The sequence below is a fragment of the Natator depressus genome, chromosome 3, assembly GCF_965152275.1.
Source record: "Natator depressus isolate rNatDep1 chromosome 3, rNatDep2.hap1, whole genome shotgun sequence".
NCBI classification, from domain to species: domain Eukaryota; kingdom Metazoa; phylum Chordata; order Testudines; family Cheloniidae; genus Natator; species Natator depressus.
In genome coordinates, this window is record NC_134236.1 from 71,760,861 (window position 1) to 71,780,903 (window position 20,043).

Here is a 20,043-nt window from a genome sequence, read left to right on the forward strand (position 1 = left end):
GTTTAGAGTCTTCCTTCCGGGAATTTGCTCAGGAGGTGCTAGATGGTTGGGTAGAAAATTATTTTATTTCCCCTATGTTTTTTTTCCATTTTGTTGAAAAACTTCTGTATAAAACCAAACTTGAAGACTGAAAATATTCAGGTTTAAACTGGCAAAATTTGTTTTTTGGCAAGCAAAACCCAAGAAAGTTTTAGTCTATTTTCTTGAAAAAAATCAATTTCAATGGAACCAAATTTTTTCAGCGAGAAGCTTTGTGAAAAATATTCAACCTTCTTTAAAGACGACTGCTCCTCCCACCTTCAAACTTTCTTGGGGAGTCAGGATGAGGGATTCACAATTAGGTAGAATCTAAAATCTGGTCCAAGTTCACAAATTTGGGCAGACTTTCCGATTGTTACAAACTGTGATAATTGGGGCCTGCTTGGCTTACGCCGCTTGTGACCCTGGTTGTGGAAAAGTGGATAAACACCTATGAAGTGTTATAATAACCTATAACAATAAAAGTTGATGGGAAAAGGTGCAAAAGGGAGAATGACTGAATTAGCTTACATTAAAAGGCCTATTGCGTTAAGATTTGTGCCTGGTAAACAAGAGAAGTGTGGGACCAGAAATCAATGGACTGAAATTGGGTGCATCTGAACTAGGACTAATTGGTGAGCAAAATAATGAGGGGATGGGCTATTCCATGCATTACTCCCTTTTGGGATCCTTAAAAGAAAAGACTTTTTGGTGAGGACTGACTTGAAAGAAGGGGAAGGAATGAGCTTTACCATCATGGCTATCACCCCACTTGTTCCTGGGAACCTAGGATCCACTGTGACACCATCGCCCTGATCCTGAAAGATGTTCTGATCTGACTGGGCCAGAGAGAGGAATTCAGATGACACCATCACGTCCACTGGCTCCAGCAGAAACTCAAACACAACTTAGGATATGAGATTTTGTTCCCTCCACTTCTCCCACATCTGCCTGTGTTCCTTTCCTTCCCTACCTTATTTCTTCTTTCCTATCCCACTTCTTTTTTCCTTCTGTCTAATAAGAATCTGGCTTAGCCGGGCAACACTGCATGTTCTGCAACACCGCTGTAAACCTGTGACCAAAGAGAAAACTAAAAGCAATGCCCTAAGTAGCATGATGTTGGTACAAGTTTGCCAGGTCTCAGAGTTGTGGATTTGACTGTGTGCTGTGCCCATGAAAGCTTACGCTCAAATAAATTTGTTAGTCTCTAAGGTGCCACACCTACTCCTGTTCCTTTCGCAGATACAGACTAAAACGGCTGCTACTCTGAAACCTGTTGCTGTGCCTATATTTCTTCAGCACTAAGATGGCAAGTAAGAGTTAACACCAAAGAGAAAAGCTGCATTGTCACCCTTTGCTATTCTTTTCTTTCCCCTCTTTTGGGTCTTGCTTTGTCTTTTAGAATGTGGAATCAGACCTTAACCAGAGCAGCTCCAGCCCATCTCATCTAATTTTGTCAGTTTCCCGCCCAGAAAGCAGTATTGCCATCACTGATAGCAATTATATTATTATCAGACAGGGTTTTTTCTTTCTAAAGACTCTCTTCAGCTAAAAAAAAAAAAAAGAGAGAACAACGGATGTTGTTAAAATGAAAGCCTGGCTCTTAGTGCCTTACATTTCAAATAGCTTAACTATTTTTCCTTCTTTTTCTGTATATTTAATAAAAAGATGTAAAGGATATTTAATGGTGTGTTCGCCATGGTACTAAGCAGGCTGAGCTCTCAGTATACCAAACTCCAAACTTGTTTAAAACTGTTTAATGTTGAACAGTGGCACGGTCATGTTAATACCTTTGAGTCTTAGGGCTCATTTATTCCACTGAAGTTAATATAACAGCCCATCCCAATGTCCCAGTTTTTGCATACTTCATTTTTGCATAAATTGTATAATTGTTTCTCACTCTTGCTGCTGTTCCTGAGACAAAAACATAATGGCCTACTTTTATAATGAGGATTTCAGCTGTGTGGAGCATGGGATTTATGTTTTTCACTTTTGTTAAAGTGGTGACTCCATAAATGTGTCTATATCAATGTGCTAGTTTTCTTTCCTTTAGGTTGTTGCAAAGAGCAGAGTAGCCATACTGTAGCCCGAGGGCCACATCAAGGTTGCAAAACGGTATGGAGGGCCAGGTAGGGAAGGCTGTGCCTCCCCAGACAGCCTGGTCGCCAGCCCCTGTCCACCCCTCCTACTTTCCACCCCCTGGCTGCCCCCCTCAGAACCCCCAACCCATCCAACCCGCCCTGCTCCTTGTCCCCTGACCGTCCCGTCCCGGGACTCCCCACCTCTAACTGCCCCCCCCGGGACCCCACACCCTATCCAACCTCCCCTGCTCCCTGTCCCCTGACTGCCCCGAACCCTATCCACACCCCCGCCCCCTGACAGGCCCCCCGGGACTCCTACGCCTATCCAACCCCCCCCCCCGCTCCCTGTCACCTGACTGTCCCCCAGGACCCCCATCCCTAACTGCCCCCCAGAACCCCACCCCCTAACCAACCCCCCCTGCTCCCTGTCTCCTGACCACCTCCCCCCTGAACCTCCACCCCATCCAACTGCCCCCTGTCCCATGACTGCCTCCTGGGACCTCCTGCCCCTTATCCAAGCCCCCTTACCCTTACCATGTCGCTCAGAGTGGTAGGACAGGTTTATTTGAAAGCCTGGGAGGTGGGTGGGTGCAAGCCGTGCTGCCTGCATGGTGGCGTCGCTGTGGGGGAAGGGGGACAGCGGGGGAGGGGCCAGGCTCTAGCCTCCCCAGCCGGGAGCTCAGGGGCTGGGCAGGACGGTGCTGCGGGCCAGATGTGGCCCATGGGACGTAGTTTGCCCACCTCTGCTGTGGCAAGTATATACTGTTTTTATTTTGCTGTTTTGTTTTTTCACACATGATCATATATCTTTTCTTTAGCCCACTCGAGTCTGGTCAGAGACCTGTTTTATATTTCCATGTACTGTATAGGATTTCTTTCTCCGGGTAGCTATTTATTTTCCTGAAAAAGTTAAAAATTATGGTTGTATTATCTTTTGGATTTTGGAAGTGCATTCTTTCCTTTTCATGACAACAATCAATAAAGTAAGTGTAACATGATGTTCTAGTTCTTATTTCTGGTGATTGCTGAAACAAGCAATTTTTGTAATCTTTGAGACTGTACTATTGAGATTGCTTTAAGATGACTCATCTGAGCTACTATGTACTTGACACCCTGGTCAGTGTGGGATATTTTCTTATTAAGAATTAAATACTGTTTTATCCTGAACAGCTGAAAGAAAGCTAAATTCTCCCTTATTCTGAGATAATAAAATTTTGTTAATGTCCTCTGTTTATATATGGTCTGCATATTGGAAAGTAGTACAGTTTAGTGTGGTTCGTTAGGACATAGCCCAAGATTGCTTCATCATGCACTGTATTATGGTATTATAGCTGGAGCATTGGTAGCAGTTATAATTAAGGTTACACCATTTTAAGTCCATTTTAAGCCCCTATTTCAAGACACTCTTACCTTTCTGAAACTTTAATCATTCAGGCTAAAGTTTAGTCTTTGTCTTTGTCTGAGCCTGAAGGTGATTTTTCTATGATTTTTTAAAAAAAATCTGAAGAAAACTGTTGTAAACCTCCTTATACCCCCAGTCTGTGTGATGGCTGTTGAAGTCTCTGATGTAAACAGCTGGGTGTGGCAGGCTTGGTAGAACCTGTTGGTTCCAGCTGACACTTGGAGGCTTGTATACATTTGCCAGCCAGAAACTGCCAACCTGGATGGTGTCACAGAAGTCAGCAGATATCAGCTGAATGGCATCTGCAATATCAGACCGAACGTATGTGACTCGGCCATGCTTCGGGTGTGCCACATGGCACAGCAGGTCGAAGCCGTTGATACTATAATGCCTGGCTTTGGCAGTTGCCACTTGTGTCTCTTGCAAGCTAATGATGTTGATAGCATGTTGATGAGCAAGAATGCCAAGTAAATCGCACTTGGTAGCTGACAAACCCTCCACGCTGAGTTGCAACACGTGTAGAGCTGGACCAATGACAAAGTTACTGGGCTGCATGTTGGGGTTGTCGGTGATGACAGTGCCAGGATTCGTTGAGCTGGTGCCCGTGGAATTCAGCTTGCTGATTTGGATCATTCCTCACTACTGTCAGGTACTGGTGGGTGGTGCTGACGGGGACGCTGATCCATTGAAAGTTAGGAAAAGTGATGATCCAGGGGTTATTATGACCTATGTGTTTTGTAGAAGTTAGTTATAAAATATTAGCTAATTGAGTGTACTTTGGAGCAGTCCTCTGAAGCCATCTTGAGAGACGTTTTTCTTAATATCTTTTCTCCCCAGCAGGTGAGCAACTGGCCACTGTGAACCTGCTGTTAATTACTCAATACCATTCCAGATGGTAGGTAAATATCTGGGATGTTCTAACCCATTGCTTATATCTGTGTGTGCTTAAATCTAATACACTGTAGTTTTAAATAAGAGCATGCTTACTTGCATTTAATCCTTGACCAGACAGAATTGCTGTGTTCTTATTGATTTATTCCTGACACAGCCTGGAGTGAAATAATTAAGTTACCACTGTTGCGGGGTTCTAAAAGCCCTGGGTAACAATACCCACAGGTCTGACTCTGAGCAGATCAGCAGTAACTACAGGGCTCTGGGAGTTAGGGTGAAGGACTTGGAGGCACAGGTTGTGTTACCGACAACTGGGAGGTTGGATGAGAAGGTCCCAAGTTGGGACACATGTATCCTGGAGATGAATGATTGGCTGAGCAGATGGCATTGAGGGGAGGACTTTAGGTTCCTCAACCATGGGAAACTGTTCTGGGAAGAAAGTCTTCAGTGAATAAATGGGATCCATCTGACCAAGAAGGGGAAGATCATCTTCATGCACTGACTTGCCAACCTAGGAAAGAGGGTTTTAACCTAGATTCAAAGAGGTCAGGTGACAAAAGCCCAGAGATAGCATAAAAAGGAGATCTAAATGCTAACCAGGACAATTACAATAGGATCACAGGAGCAACAAGAGGGAAACCAGTGGAGTAATCTGTTCAGCATCTTAGATGTCTACATATAAATGCAAGGAATATGAAGAATAAACAGGAAGAACTGGAACTATTAGTACATAAGTTAAATTATTAATGATTTGGTGTCACAGAAACTCAAGGACTGTGAAGAGATAACTGCCCTCATTTAACCATTATGCCTAACTTTCAAGGCCCTGCCAGTTGTCAGTAATGCTATATTACAGTCCCAGATGGCATTTGTCATCTTTGCTAGATATTGAATCTCATAAAAATCTTTCAGTACATGCTAGTATCACAACTAAGCAAGAAGTTGAGGTGCATAAGAATGGCCATACTGGGTCAGACTAATGGTCCATCTAGCCCAATATCCTATCTTCTGACAATGACTAGTGCCAGATGTTTCACAGTCAATGAACAGAATAGGGCAATTTATTGAGAGATCTGTCCACTGTCATCCAGTCCCAGCTTTTGGAACTCAGAGGTTTAGGGACTCTAAGCGCATGGGGTTGCATCCCTGTCTATCTTGGCTAATAGCCACTGATGAACCTATCCCCCTTGAACGTATCTAAATCTTTTTTGAGCCCAGTTGTACTTGTGGCCTTCACGACATCCCCTGGCAAGGAGTTACACAGGTTGACTGTGTGTCGTATGAAGTAGTATTTCCTTTTGTTTGTTTTAAACCTGCTGCCTATTAATTTCACTAAGTGACCCCTGGTTCTTGTGTTATGTGAAGGGGTAAAAACACTTCCTCATTCATTTTCTCCACACAATTCATGATTTTATAGACCTCTATATCTCCCCATAGTCATCTCTTTTCTAAACTGAACAGTCCCAATCTTTTTCATCTCTCCTCATAGAAAGCTGTTCCAAACTCCTAACCATATTTGTTGCTGTTTTCTGTATTATTATCTATCCCTTTCCTGATGATTCCTAACATGCTATTAGCTTTTTTTGACTGCTGCTGGACATTGAACAGATGTTTTCAGAGAATTATCCACAATGACTGAAAAATCTTCTTTCTTGAGTGGTAACAGATAATTTAGACCCCATCATTTTGTATGTGTAGTTGGGATGATGGTTTAAAATGTGCATTACTTTATATTTATCAACACTAAATTTCATCTGCCCTTTTGTTGCCCAGTCATCCAGTTTAGTTAGATCCCTTTGTAGCTTCACAGTCCTCTTCGGACTTGACTATTTTGAGTAATTTTCTATCTTCTGCAAACTCTACCACCTCACTTTTTCCCGTTTTACCACATTATTTATGAATATGTTGAACAGCACTGGTCCTAGTACAGATCCTTGGGAGATCCCTGGCTGTTTCTGCCTCCACAGCTCTCTTGTCAACATCTTCCTCTGCATTAATTTCTAATTGTCTTAATTCCATCCCTCTCTTATGTTTGTTTTCTTTCTCTTTTGCTTCCAGTCTAGCTAAAACTAATTTCTTTTGGACGTCACTTTCCATCATCCTAGCCTCCCTGTGCTTAGCCTAGCCTAACGTGAGAGCTAGAAAGAAAAAAAACAGCTTGTGAATTCCCTTGCTGTAACTTAACTCCCCTGCCTTCAGGCAAAGAAAAAAAAAACCCCTCCAGCTGCTCTCAGCTTTAAAAAAAAAAAAAAAAAAGGGTCCTTTAAAAAAAAACCTCCCTGCTTTCCAAGCAGGCAAAAGAAGAAAAAAAGTCCTTTTAATATCCTGAGATTTGTCCTTTTGGTTCAAAATGATCCCACCTCTCTGCCACCATGTCAGGGTTCCTTCCCCATTCTGAACTCCAGGGTGAAGATGTGGGGATCCACATGAAAGACCCCTAAGCTTATCTCTACCAGCTTAGGTTAAAAACTTCCCCAAGGCACAAATTCTTCCTTGTCCTTGGAATGGTATCACTGCCACCATCAAGTGAGTTAGACAAAGATTTAGGAAAAGGACCACTTGGAATTTCTGTTTCCCCAAAATACCCCCCCAAGCCTCTTCACCCCCTTTCCTGGGGAGGCTTGAGAGTAAACAAGGTGAGCACAGACCAGCCCGTTGGGTTTTTATGACACTAAAAATCAATCAGGTTCTTAAAAGCAGAACTTTATTATAAAGAAAAAGTAAAAGAAGCACCTCCGTAAAATCAGGATGGAAGGTAATTTTACAGGGTAATCAGATTCAAAACACAGAGGATTTCCCTCTAGGCAAAACTTTAAAGTTACAACAAAAAAACACGAATAAACCTTTCTCTTAGCTTAGGGAAAATTCACAAGCTAAAACAAAAGATAATCTAACACATTTCCTTCCTATTATTTACAATTTGTAATCTTAGCTGCTTAGTTCAGGTATGGCTTTAGGAGATGTATTTTCCCTGCCCTGGTTCCTCTCTGTCCTGGAGAGAACACAAAGAGAGCACAAAACAAAAACCTTCTCCCACAGATTTGAAAGTATATTTCGGTAGCCTCAGAAGCTCACTGTGACCCTCCACGTAACCATTCTCTCTCTAGAGACAAGGGTCACAGTCTACTGAGCCATTTTCATCATAAGCCAGCAAGGAAGGTGAGGAGAAGTTATCCTTCCTTGCACAGTCTCTGTTGTCTCCCAGTCTCAGTGATTAATCAAGGGGCAAATGGAGGGGGGAGGAGCTCAGGCCCACCCTCTACTCCAGGCTCCAGGCCAGGGACCCTAATAGTATCAGCTATGGTAGCTGACCTTTTAGAAACATGACATGTACAATTCCCTGGGCTACTTCCCCCACATCAGCCCTCACTTCCTCAAGCTCCACTTCACCCTTACCTCAGGGCCTCCTTCCTTGTGCCTGATATGTTGTGTACTACTCAGCCTCTCCAACAGCACAGCTTCCTCCCCCAGCTCCTGACATGCACACCCATCTGACTAACTGGGAGGCTTTTAACTAGTTTCAGCCAGCCCCTGATTGGCTTCAGGTGTCCCAATCAACCTAGCGTTCTCCCTGCCTTCTGGAAAGATCTTAATTGGCCCCAGGTGTCTTAATTGACCTGGAGCAGCTGCCATTTCACTTATCCTGGAGCTAATATATCTATCTCCCACTACTTTTCTATAGCCATCCAGCCTTGCCCCATCACACTGTATGTTTATGACAGCCACCTAAAAAGGATGGCTCCAATGTGGGAATCTCCCTCACATCCTCTGCAGTGAAAACTGATGCAAAGAATTAATTTAGCTTCTCCACAACAGCCTTGTCTTCCTCAATCATTCAGTGGCCCCACTGATTGTTTGGCAGACAAGACAATGTGGTCCTCATTCATAATAGTATCTGTCTATTATTAGAGAAATCAGCTCTTGAGAACATGTCTTCCTAGGAATAGACCAAATAATTATTTTGCACTTAGATTTGGAATGGCATTTTCTCTTTACTTCTATAGTCACTTTAAAAACTGAGTATTTTAATCTGGAAGTATGAAATGGAATAACTTACAATATCTGTTAGCAATATCCAGAAATAAGCGGGCATATGTTTAAAGTAGGTAAATGATATGATTATATATATTTATACATTGGTATGTATGATCACTTATATATTATAATATACATTACTATATCATTATAAATTAATATAATATTGTCTAAGCAGTTCAGATAAAATAATAACCCACAGAAATGCTGAGCAAAACTGAAAATGAATCAAAAGTTGTTTAAGGTGCAAGAGAATTTTGATTAGTTTTGAATTTTGATTCAGAAAAATATATACTTTTTTCATTTTGCTATTCCTCTTCAGCTGCTGGGATTGGAGGTGGAAATATCAAATGCAGGAAAGGCTGTTTTGTAGGGTGGAATCTTAGCCTCAGTGAAATCAGCAACAAAAGTCTCAAAGATTTAAGTGGGATCAGGATTTCATCCATAGTATTTATATCCCTAACAGGAGCAGAAAGCAAAGGGAATCCCTCAAGAAATCCTGTTTGTGGAAGATCTCCAGCCTAAGGGCCTGATCTTTTAAAGACTTACTATGACAGATAGGGTAGATTCCTGCAATATCCCAGAAAAACCATATTAAATTAAGTTTAAGTGTAAGGGAGTGTGTTTCTGTGTTGGGGAGGATCTGGCCTAGCAGTCACAGCCAGGCTGAGCTCTGCACACCAGAGACAGTATTCACCAAGCAGGAGTTGGAGGAATCACAAGAGCCAGGTCTCATAAGCAAGACTCAGGGTCAGTGTCAGGCCAAGGTCAGAGACTAGAGATCAGAGGTAGCACCAGGCTAGAAACAGGAGGCAAGAATCAGGGTCGGACTCAGGCTGGACTCACAGACCAGAGATCAAGCAAAGTCTGACATTGCAGCAGACCAAATCTGTGTACCTGTTTAGACAACTTCCTGGTGCAATTCCTGGGGTTATATAGGGCGCTTGGTCAATCAGAGGCCTACATGGTACTGTCACACTGGGTCTCTTGGATGATACTTTCCGCAGCACCCTATTCTCCACAGTACTCTCTGGCTGTTCCTCTGGATGGCCTCTTGATGGCACTGTGGGATCATCAGCTGTCCCAGGATGTGTAGAGCCAGGTTCTACTCCCTGGATCCTTACATTAAGTATCTTTGGTGTCCATTGTGTTAAATGCAAAGGTTATGTATTATTGTGGGCCTCATTGATCAAAGGACTATACTGAAGAATGTGGTAGACAAGAATGGTCTTTGGGGTAGAGTGCTCAGATGTCCTGATTTTATAGGGACAGTCCCGATTTTTGAGTCTTTCATATATATATTCTTCTTTTTCCTATTACCTCCCACCTCCGTTCCGATTTTTCACATTTGCTGTCTGGTCACCCTACTTTCTGGACAATATATGTGAAGTGGATTTCCTGTGAAACTCCTGGGGAAGGTGAATGCAAATTTCCCACCCCTAATTATGCGAAACCCCAGCATTTGGAAGCTTCATCCTGACGAGAGAGGCTATTAACTGTTCCCATCATCTGAATAGCAAAGACCCAACCTGTATAAAGGAGAGAAAGATTTATTAATGCTTGTACATGTTCAGAGTTAAGGCTGTTATATATTTATGACCACAGAAAAACACCTTGGCGGGGTTTGAAGAACTGATTCCTACAAGAGCCCTGTTGCAGATGGGGTGATCTCTGGTAAGCTTATTAGTATGTATGTAGGTACTTTTATTGTTTTTAATATGTTTTCTCTGGAATGCTTTCACCTTAAGAACATATGCATTTGCTTAGAAAGAACTTTGTGCTAACTTGTAATTGCCAGCAATTACAGCTGTTCATAGCCTTCAAAGCGCAGATGCTGGCCAGTTTGGGCAGTCTGGCTTGCTGGGAATATCACAATGAAGGCAGTGAACAGTGCAGCCTAGAAAAACACTGGTCAGGAGGGAGAGAGAGAGAGAGATGCAAGTCTCTGCCCAAGAGAGGTGATGGCTGGGGAGCCGGAAGCCTGAGAGTGTCTTTTGTGGATCATAGAGAAGGAATACAAGTGCAATTGCCCTGAATTGTGACACTACTTGACATGAGGCTTACATCAATAATATTGATTGAAGTAAGCACTATCCAGTAGTTTTTGCAGGATCAGGATTTTGCACACTCTAAAGCAGTGCTTCTCAACTGTTGGGTTGTGACCCCTGGGGGCTCACAAAAGGGATTCAGTGGGGTCATGGCATATTGAAAATTTGATTATATTCTAAAATCAAAGAAAATCTTGCTCCTTCACTCCCCACACAATTATCCTTCTAGGTGAAGTGTTTTCTGTCAACTTCTCAAAATACATACTTGTAAATTATATAGGCCTGTTGTAATCACGGATCTGTTTTGTACTTTACACTAAATGAAAGGGCTCATGAAACTGTTTCACTTCTAGCAAGGGTCACCAACTTGAAAAGTTTGAAAAACACTATTCTAAAAGTCTTGATAGTCTAGAAAATTTTGGGATACATATCCAGACACTTAGGTTGTTGTACAAAAAAAACCCCCCTGAATCTTCAACAGTAACCTGTCGCTGTATTAATTTGAACATGCATTGTTTATTATAGACAGTTTGCTATGTTCTCTATGAATTTTAAATGTTGAGAAGGTATCTAATATGTTATTAATTTTTGGAATTTAAGATTTTTTAAAAGAATAGGCTTTTGCCATCCATTTAAGTATACGATTATATATGTTTTATAATAAGATTTATAAATAGATTTTTCATTTCCAATAACTGGACTCTTTCCAATCAAATTAAGCTCTTTATGCCACCGATTCATTAAAGGAGCATGTTCTTAAATCCATTCTTATTCAACCAAGTAGTTAAGCACAAGCTGAACTTCAAGTCAATGGGATTGAAACATGTGTTTAAATGCTGAGTTGGGACCTATCCCCTTGAACTCTGTAGTCATAAAGGTTGCAATCAGTAGCTATGCTGAGGAAGGAACTTTCTTTTTAGAAACAACTAATTGGTGGTGGAGTCAGATTTTACAGCCAGGGAGGAGAGGGGCATGATCCCGCCCTCCATTCACCTGGCAGTGGCAGCTGCTGTCCCATGGGGTTGTGCTTTGCTTCCCACTCTGTGTACTGTGACCTAGCATACTGGATCATAGCATCACCTCTCAGTCATGATGGAGGAGTAGCCAGGCCAAATTTGAGTTAGTGGTGTTCAGACAGGGCGCATGGGATCACAGTGCCACATGACTCCAGGCATCATGTTGCAACACCTGGCCCCAGCTCCACGGTATAGGAGCTGCCACTGCTGAGTGAGTGTAGGGTGGGCTCACTTTCCAGCCAGGTGTCAAAATTCGTGTTGTACACCTCTTTTTGTCAATTGCATAATAGGCTTTAAAAGGCAGTGCTCACATATCTAAAAGCCTTCCAATAGACACCTGACAGGAATTTTCCATAACCTCAATGTACCCATCTAATCCACTGCAAGGGTGCCTTCCCTCCTGTTAAAGGCCTTATGGGATTGGTGCCGAATGCTTCCCTGTTGCTTCTGATGCCAAAATTACTAGAAGAAATAGGTTATTTATATCTCTGTCTCACATGGGAGAATTACTCCTGGTCTCAGGGTCTGTAAAAGGACCAGATCCAGTATAGGAAGTGGTATGCTATGCAGGGATCTCATTCACATGAGTGTTCCCTTTACTGAGCAGTTCTGCCATCTCCTGCCGAGAGCTGTTTAAATATTGGACATTATGTAGTAGGTTGACCTTTCCCCATAGGCTGGCCTGTTGCACAGTAACTGTGTGCAGTATTTGGGAGTTTATATCGTTCATACTTCTTGCAACTAGTTAGAAACCATAGTGAGCAAACAGATTTTGAAATCAGACTTTCTTTCTCACATAAGGGTAAGTATGTTGTTTGTAAGAAAATGCAGTGTATGATGGCAAAATAGATATATACTGCACCTTAATTAGCATTAAAGAAATCTGACTCTAGTTAATTGATCTTTAAATATTTACCAGAGAAATACTTCAGTAATCCAAATCACTACATAACAAGCAATCTGCCATATGTATAATCTGACGCTTTGAAGTAATATCAGAAATGATACAAAGCATGTAAGATGTCCCCAACAGCATGAACAGGATAGACAATAAAATACTATATCATTTTGAAGCTAATATTTTATATATAATAAGCTGTTAAATGAAACTTACGGTTCAAAGTCAATTACTCAGATGTTCAGAATGCCAAAACTGAGGTTTCCTGTGCAACCTTAATTCAGCCACTAACCTCATTCTTGATAACAGTGGAACCATTTTAGCTAAAAGTTTACCCCTGTCCCCAATAATAATAATAATAATTAAGAATAAAAATCTATTTTAATCAGACATCCAGAATGGAAAATTTGAGCCAAAATAGTTAAAGTTTGGCAACGTGATAACCAATTGAAACAGTCTTATAATGGGAAATTTTAAGCCTTAACTACAGCTGATTGAAAAATGAAATATCTGTCCCAATTGGGAATTCTGTATTTTTATTTTATTTTTTAGTTTTTTGCTGAAGCAGGATTAAAAGTCAAAACAACACTTTTCATGGAACAAAATCTTCAGGAGCTTCTGATTCAGACTTCTTTGATCAAAACAACAGAAATCAATGATCTCAAGTCAAAATATTTTATTTCATTTTGTTGACCCAAATTGAAACATTTCATCTAATCAGGTCAACATTAAGCTCAGTGTCTGCCTGAGTTGCCTCAGTGGACTCCCATGAACGCTGCAGTGTCTCAGCCAGAAGCAGAAATGCATTTTCCATCTGTTCAAGGAAAAGGATTCGTAGGGAAGAATGACAGCATGAGGGACCTGAAACTACAGTGCTAGTTTCAGAGTAGCAGCCGTGTTAGTCTGTATCCGTAAAAAGAAAAGGAGGACTTGTGGCACCTTAGAGACTAACAAATTTATTTGAGCATAAGTTTTCGTGAGCTACAGCTTACTTCATTGGATGCTAGTGACTCAGGTGGATGCTGATTAATGTTGACCTGACCAAAAGTTAACATTTCATTGTGATTTACCTGATGGAAAATTCCACTGGAATTGATAAGGAGTACTTGTGGCACCTTAGAGACTAACCAATTTATTTGAGCATAAGCTTTCGTGAGCTACAGCTCACTTCATCGGATGCACAGTATGCATCTGATGAAGTGAGCTGTAGCTCACGAAAGCTTATGCTCAAATAAATTGGTTAGTCTCTAAGGTGCCACAAGTCCTCCTTTTCTTTTTGCGAATACAGACTGACACGGCTGTTACTCTGAAAACTGAAATTGATATTTTCCAATGGAAAATTTGGTTTCAATGAAACCTCGTTTCATGATGGAAAAATGTTTTACTCAAAATTTTTCACTCACCTGCATTCTTACCTATGGGTGGAGCTACCATATTCATCTATAATAATACACAACTTCTCAGGCTTATAAAACAAGAAAACAACCACAATGATTCAGTTGGATTGTGTGTCCCAATTTAGCTACAAACATTTTCTAGCAACATACTGACCTATAACATTTATGATTCTATCATTGAGATGCACTCTTGCCAGCCATATCAAGAGGAATGTCTCATACACCTAGCTTTTCTTATGTGTTTTTGACTTTGAGTAAGCAAGATACTTAATCACATGCTCAACTTTAAGCGTGCCTTTCACTTCATTGAAATCAATGGGATTTAAGAACATGACTGAAGGTTAAGTGAATCCTTGAGTACTTTGCTGAAACAGGTCCCATAGCAATAACTATAAATATAAGTTCCACCCTTACCTGCACACACACACACGCGAGTGATATTTATCCATCTTAGGTTTCTTAAGGTTTTTTTTTAACATAGTACCATTCAGCACATATTCAAAAAGAATATAAAATACACAATATAAAAACAGATTGTTGATATAAATGTTTATGAATATGCCATGTGCACCCAAAGTAGAGATAGTCAAATAATATAAAAAATAATTCATTACTTTTTTGCACACAAAAGCATAAAATATGTCAGTTCAGCTTCCTGTTATTTCACTCATTATTGTGTATTTGGAAAACATTCAGAACTGCAAAATGTGTCATGAGTTGTATTCTAAATTAGTGTTTGTCTGAACATTCATGCTTGAAGACATTCTTTTTTCACTTGTTATTCTACTGTTTAAAATGTTCAGCCACGCACTGAGGGCTGGATTCAGCATGGGTGAGTAGTCTGTTTAAAATTAAGCCCCTTATTTAAGATAAACAGTACTACTCTCCTAAAGTGTGAGATTAGCAGGGCTTTGGGGGTTTTGTGTTAAAAGATATAAAATAAATAAAACATGCAAGGGTGCTTTCAAACTGGTTACCTTTAACTATTAATGGTAAAGTTTTTAAAATTTGACGTGAATTGGTTGTAAGAAATGGCCATCACCTACAATACATGGTGTAAAGCATGAGAAAATGTACTTTAGAGAAAAAATTTGCACTGATGGGGAATAGTCTAGACGAACTATTGCTACTTTTCCATATCTTATTTTATTTGATTCTATATAACTGAGGAAGAAAAGGTCAAAAGTACAGTGCATAAGTAAAAGAGAGTAAATGAGTAGGCACAGCAGTGGGAAGTTATGGAATGAAAAAGCACTTTTCTCTCTTGTTCTGTATGTTGGCATAGTTCCAACTTTGCCAAATATGTTCAGAATTCAGTTTTTATTCATAGTGAAACTGGTCAAAAAAGCAGGCAAGTTTGGGGGACTTCTTTTTTGTAAAATATTTCTCATCTGTTGTCCAAAAGATTATGTGATAATATTTTTCTGCCCAAATCTTTTCATCAGTCTATTTGAAAAAGGAGAGGTAAGGACCCTAAGAAACAAGATGTACTAAAGCACACAATTTTATTCAGAGGGAAACAGGCTAAAATAGGAGATTTAACACAATTGAAACAATTTTAGAAGGCAAACTAAAGGAACCATTTGTATTTGCAATATATTTGCTAACTCTCTCTTAAAAATTTTATGTAAGAAGGACTGAAAGGTCAGCAACTGCACTTTATTTCCAGTCCCTGGTCAAATGTTCTGGATCAAGATGAAAAAAGTCAATACCGCAGTCACATGAGAGGGGTCAATATTTACTGACTCCATCAGTGCTGCTACATTTAGCACTCTTTTCATCAGGTAGGGGAAGTCATTCTTTTCTAGAATGTTTCAATCTCAACTAAAAAACAAGGAGTCCGGTGGCACCTTAAAGACTAACAGATATATTTGAGCCTAAGCTTTCGTGGGTAAAACCCCCCACTTCTTCAGATGCAAGAACTCTGAAGTTCTTGTTTTTGTGGATGCAGACTAACAAGGCTACCCCCTGATACTCCATCTTAACTGAGGCCTCATCAGGTGATTATGTTGACCCTAATAATCAATGGAGCTTGATGTAGGCACTTCATTCTTCCCAGTGCTCATTCAAATACAGCTTTCCTATGTACATAGCTCACATTCCAACCTTTCCAGAAGAGTCTAACAAATTTCTGTAAGTGACTGTTTTCAGTTTATTGCAATAAAGTTTTGCTCAGACTCCCAAGTGAGTGTTTCTGTGCAAAAAATTTGCTGATTGGAATGTCAATTCCTTCATTGGCCAATCAGTAAAGTAATACTTTGTGGGACCTGTAAAAGCTTCCAAGGAAATAATTTTCAGGGTTACTGATGGCAAGCTATGGCCCATAGTTTTTTTAAAAAAATACTTGAATGTTTTACATGATTTATTATTTATTTTATTTCCATATCACTGTAACTATGCATTGCCCATCATGGAACAAATAAAGACTGGCCCATAAGAAGTTGCAGGCTAAGACCCTGATTCTGCAAAGGCTTATGCAAGTGCTTATTTTTATGCACTATGAGTAGTCCCATCGAAATCAGCAGACCTACATGAGCTAAATATTCACAGTGTGTAAAGTTAAGCACTTGCCTAAGTCTGCGCAGGAGCTGGGCCTAGGTAAAGATTTAGATTGCAGAGAATATAACAAGGGAAGGAATGCAGAATAGGTGGAACAATGTTGAAGATGATAAAATAGCATGGTTACAAGGGAGACCAGCGCATATGACCTGGTAGTTGCAAAAAGTTGTGTATTTTGCCCTATTTTTTATAGACTAATAAAAATTATCCTGATTACATCAGGACTACAATTTATAGGAAACCTGAAGGTAGTGAATTTTGAAAAGGAACATAAAGGACGAAGGAAGAAGACATGGAAGACAGGATCAGGAAGACATAAATTTCATATGCACAGAGTCTGCTAATCATATCTTCTGACTTCCACTGGTATGTGCAAATTGAGAGGATTCTATTGTACTAGGACAAATCAGAACAAGTTCTTTTTTTTTTTTGGTCTTTCTTGTTTTTTCACTAGTAAAGCTTAAGTTAAGCTTTTTGTTTTCAAATTGGTAAGCAATTTTGCTTACGGAAGAGACTTTGTATGCTAAGTTCCAGCCCCAAGTGAATTTTATACATGCTAATTATAGTTTCATGAAAAATGAGATAACAAAAGTGCTGACATGCTCTTAATAAAAGTGTGTGGAGAACTAAGATGTCTGAGTTTTACAACTTAAGCATTTCTCAAAACTTTGCTCAAGCATGCAAACATTATTAGCTTTGAATAATAACAGGCCCTTTGGGTCTTGGTAATGTCACCAATATATCTAATCCTATTATGATGATTATTTATATTACAATAGCACCTTCTGATCAGGGCCCATGGACTAGGTATTGTATGTGATATAGTAACAGTCAGCCCTGCCCTGAAGAGATTAAAACGAAATAGACAAGACAGAAAAAAGGACCTTTGTCCCCGTTTTACAGATGTGAAACAGAAGCAGAGAACATACCCAAGATCACCCAATAAATATGTGGAAGAGCTAGGGGCTGAACTTAGATCTCCAGAGTGCCTGGCCTGTGTCTTGACCACATAACAGTCCCGCCACTCTTCATCACTAAGCAGCTATTTTTCTCTTTTGGTGTTTGTAAAAAGTTAATTCTTCAAACTAAGTTCCTGATTCTACAAACTTTACTCTTGATGAGTAACATTGACTCAAACAAGTACTCCCACTGGCTTTGGTGGAAAAACTGGGTCCTCAGTGAATTAAAGAAAGCAGTAAATTAGTATTTAATAGAGCACAATTAGGAGTGCTGTTAGTGAAATTATTCAACATTGGGAATGATGAAACACAAGACAGAACAAAGGCCTTTGCATTAATCATAGCAAATATGATTATTTTCATGTTTTTAGTTGAATTCAAAACAGCTGCTGGGGTGTGCTCATTGGTGAAATAATGATGTAGCTGTAGAATGCTGCAGATGTACAGAGAGGAGACCAGACAGATATAATAACTTGAGATAGGAAGGAACCTATGACTAGAGTAAGAAGTCCCCGATTCTATACCTGAGAGATCCCTTTTGCTTGGGAGGATGGGAGGAGAGGAAGCTACCAGTGGCCATTTGCAATGATATTTGATCCAGATGAAGCAAACGTGCCAGGGTATCACCCCGGCTATCTTACTGATATAAAGAGTAGCCATTTCTACTGAGAGTTCTGCTACTTGAGAGTTGGGATAAAGGACACCAGTAATTGCCACTGAATAGTCTGCTACCACAAGTGGAAAATTAGCTGCCTGCATATTCTGTTGTGCCGGAGCTGGAGGCACATCCCCAGCTTGTGTGCAGAGTGTATTGTTTGTTTTATGTCATGGAGGAAAATGTGTTTACATGAATATACCCGACACTTTGCTACAGATGCTTTATCCTTGTAATCTGTGTCTTTGCACTCATGGATAAGATCTGGAATGGATGTAGCCATAAAAACAGCACATATTTTACTTCCTAACACATACTTATTTCACTGCCTCTTTAGTGACTGGACGTGGCATTAAGAGTAACAACAAGCCATACAAAGCTAAATATTTATGAGAAAGTCTCATTTTCAGAATAGCATCTGCTTTTTTATCATGTATGTTTATGTTAGATAAGAGGGAACATGTTTACAGTTAGATGGAAAAGACTCAAAATGTTCTATTTCCCATAAGGGGAATAAATTCTTTCTTTTAAATACAGTAGATGGGAGGCTCTCAATGCTTCCAAGATCACTTAAACAATCACCTTTCTGGCACATCCGCCAGCCCTTACTCAGCTTTGAAAGAAGTGGCTCACTATTTCTTCAGATGCCTAATCTTTGCTAGTTAGATAGGATGGAGACATATTTAAGCATTTTATGTTTTCAAAATACTTTTCTACATTGTGTTTGTGGATGTACAAATCGGAGGTTCTCAGATCAGCAATATCTTTTTAAAGGCCTGGGATTCACCCAAAACAGAAGAAATTCAGAAATAAAGTTATATCTGGTAAATGCTAGTCCTTCATTATACATACAGATTTATGTTACTGTAGTCAGAGCTAATGCAGGCTTTACAAGTCATTATGTGGTACATACAAATATTGGTCCCAATTCTGCAAATATACATGTGCTAAACTTGACACACATGACTACATGACTAATCCCCCAGATGACAATTGTAAAGTTAAACATTGTGTGTAAGTGTTCACGGAATCTGGGGGGAGAGGGATTGTTAACAAACATTTTTAATAACCACCTTTCTTTTGTTTGATTTCTGACAATGTTGCTGCTTCAGCTGTATGTGAGGAAAAGCGCGAGAGACTCTGAACTTGAATACCTATTCCAACCCTCACCTTCTAAACTTTGTGGAAGTTTAGAAATCAGTGGCAAAGAAGTCAAAGGAACGAATGAACATCCCACTTATGAAGAGATATTATTACAGAAAAATCACATTGAAATGACAAATGGACTCTGCTTGTACTACAGCAGTTTTATACTGAGCTCATGATAACATGTTAATTATAAATAATAATTACTTCTAAATAGCTGCTCATCACTCTACTTAAACACTCACTGTCAAGCATTTCAGTTTAAACAAAGACCATAGCTACTTATTTCTTCACATTTTGCTGTAGGCTGCACCAAATGTACAAAACAGAAATGCTCCCAAAAAGTGCATTTTAATTAAAAATGGTTAAACAATCACTGCAAGCACACAAACAAAATATTTCTGTATATGATTCGCTTTGTCATTCAAGAGGGTACATCTTGGTATCAATATTCCACACCATGCTGTCAGTGGCATCTTTCTTGTACTCTACATAAAGTTAGTATTTGGTAGCAGAGAAATATTGAAATGCAAAAGTAGGACAAGAATTTTCTGTCAACACATCCAAGTAGTTAATTCCTAGCTATCTAAGATATAGGCAACCTTGAGTTAATTGGCAAGATCGGACTTCCATTAAAGCCCATGGAAGATGTCTCGGATACGTGGAAAGAAGTACCAAATGCCAGGGATGTGGTTTAATTAGCCACAACTTTATTACTTAACTAATCTGGGAACTAACCAGCAATAACTCCTAGAGTGCAGGTCATGGTTCCTTCCTCAATCATTTCCACATGATGGATAGCTGCTGTCAGCCCTCCAGAGCTGCACATTGGTCCCAGGCCATTTCTGGGATCCCGCTTTTTTCCCTCTTATGAGGGTTAAGGGGCTGTAGAAAGGGGCTTGTCTTCTCACCATACAAACATTAGGAGTTCCAACCCA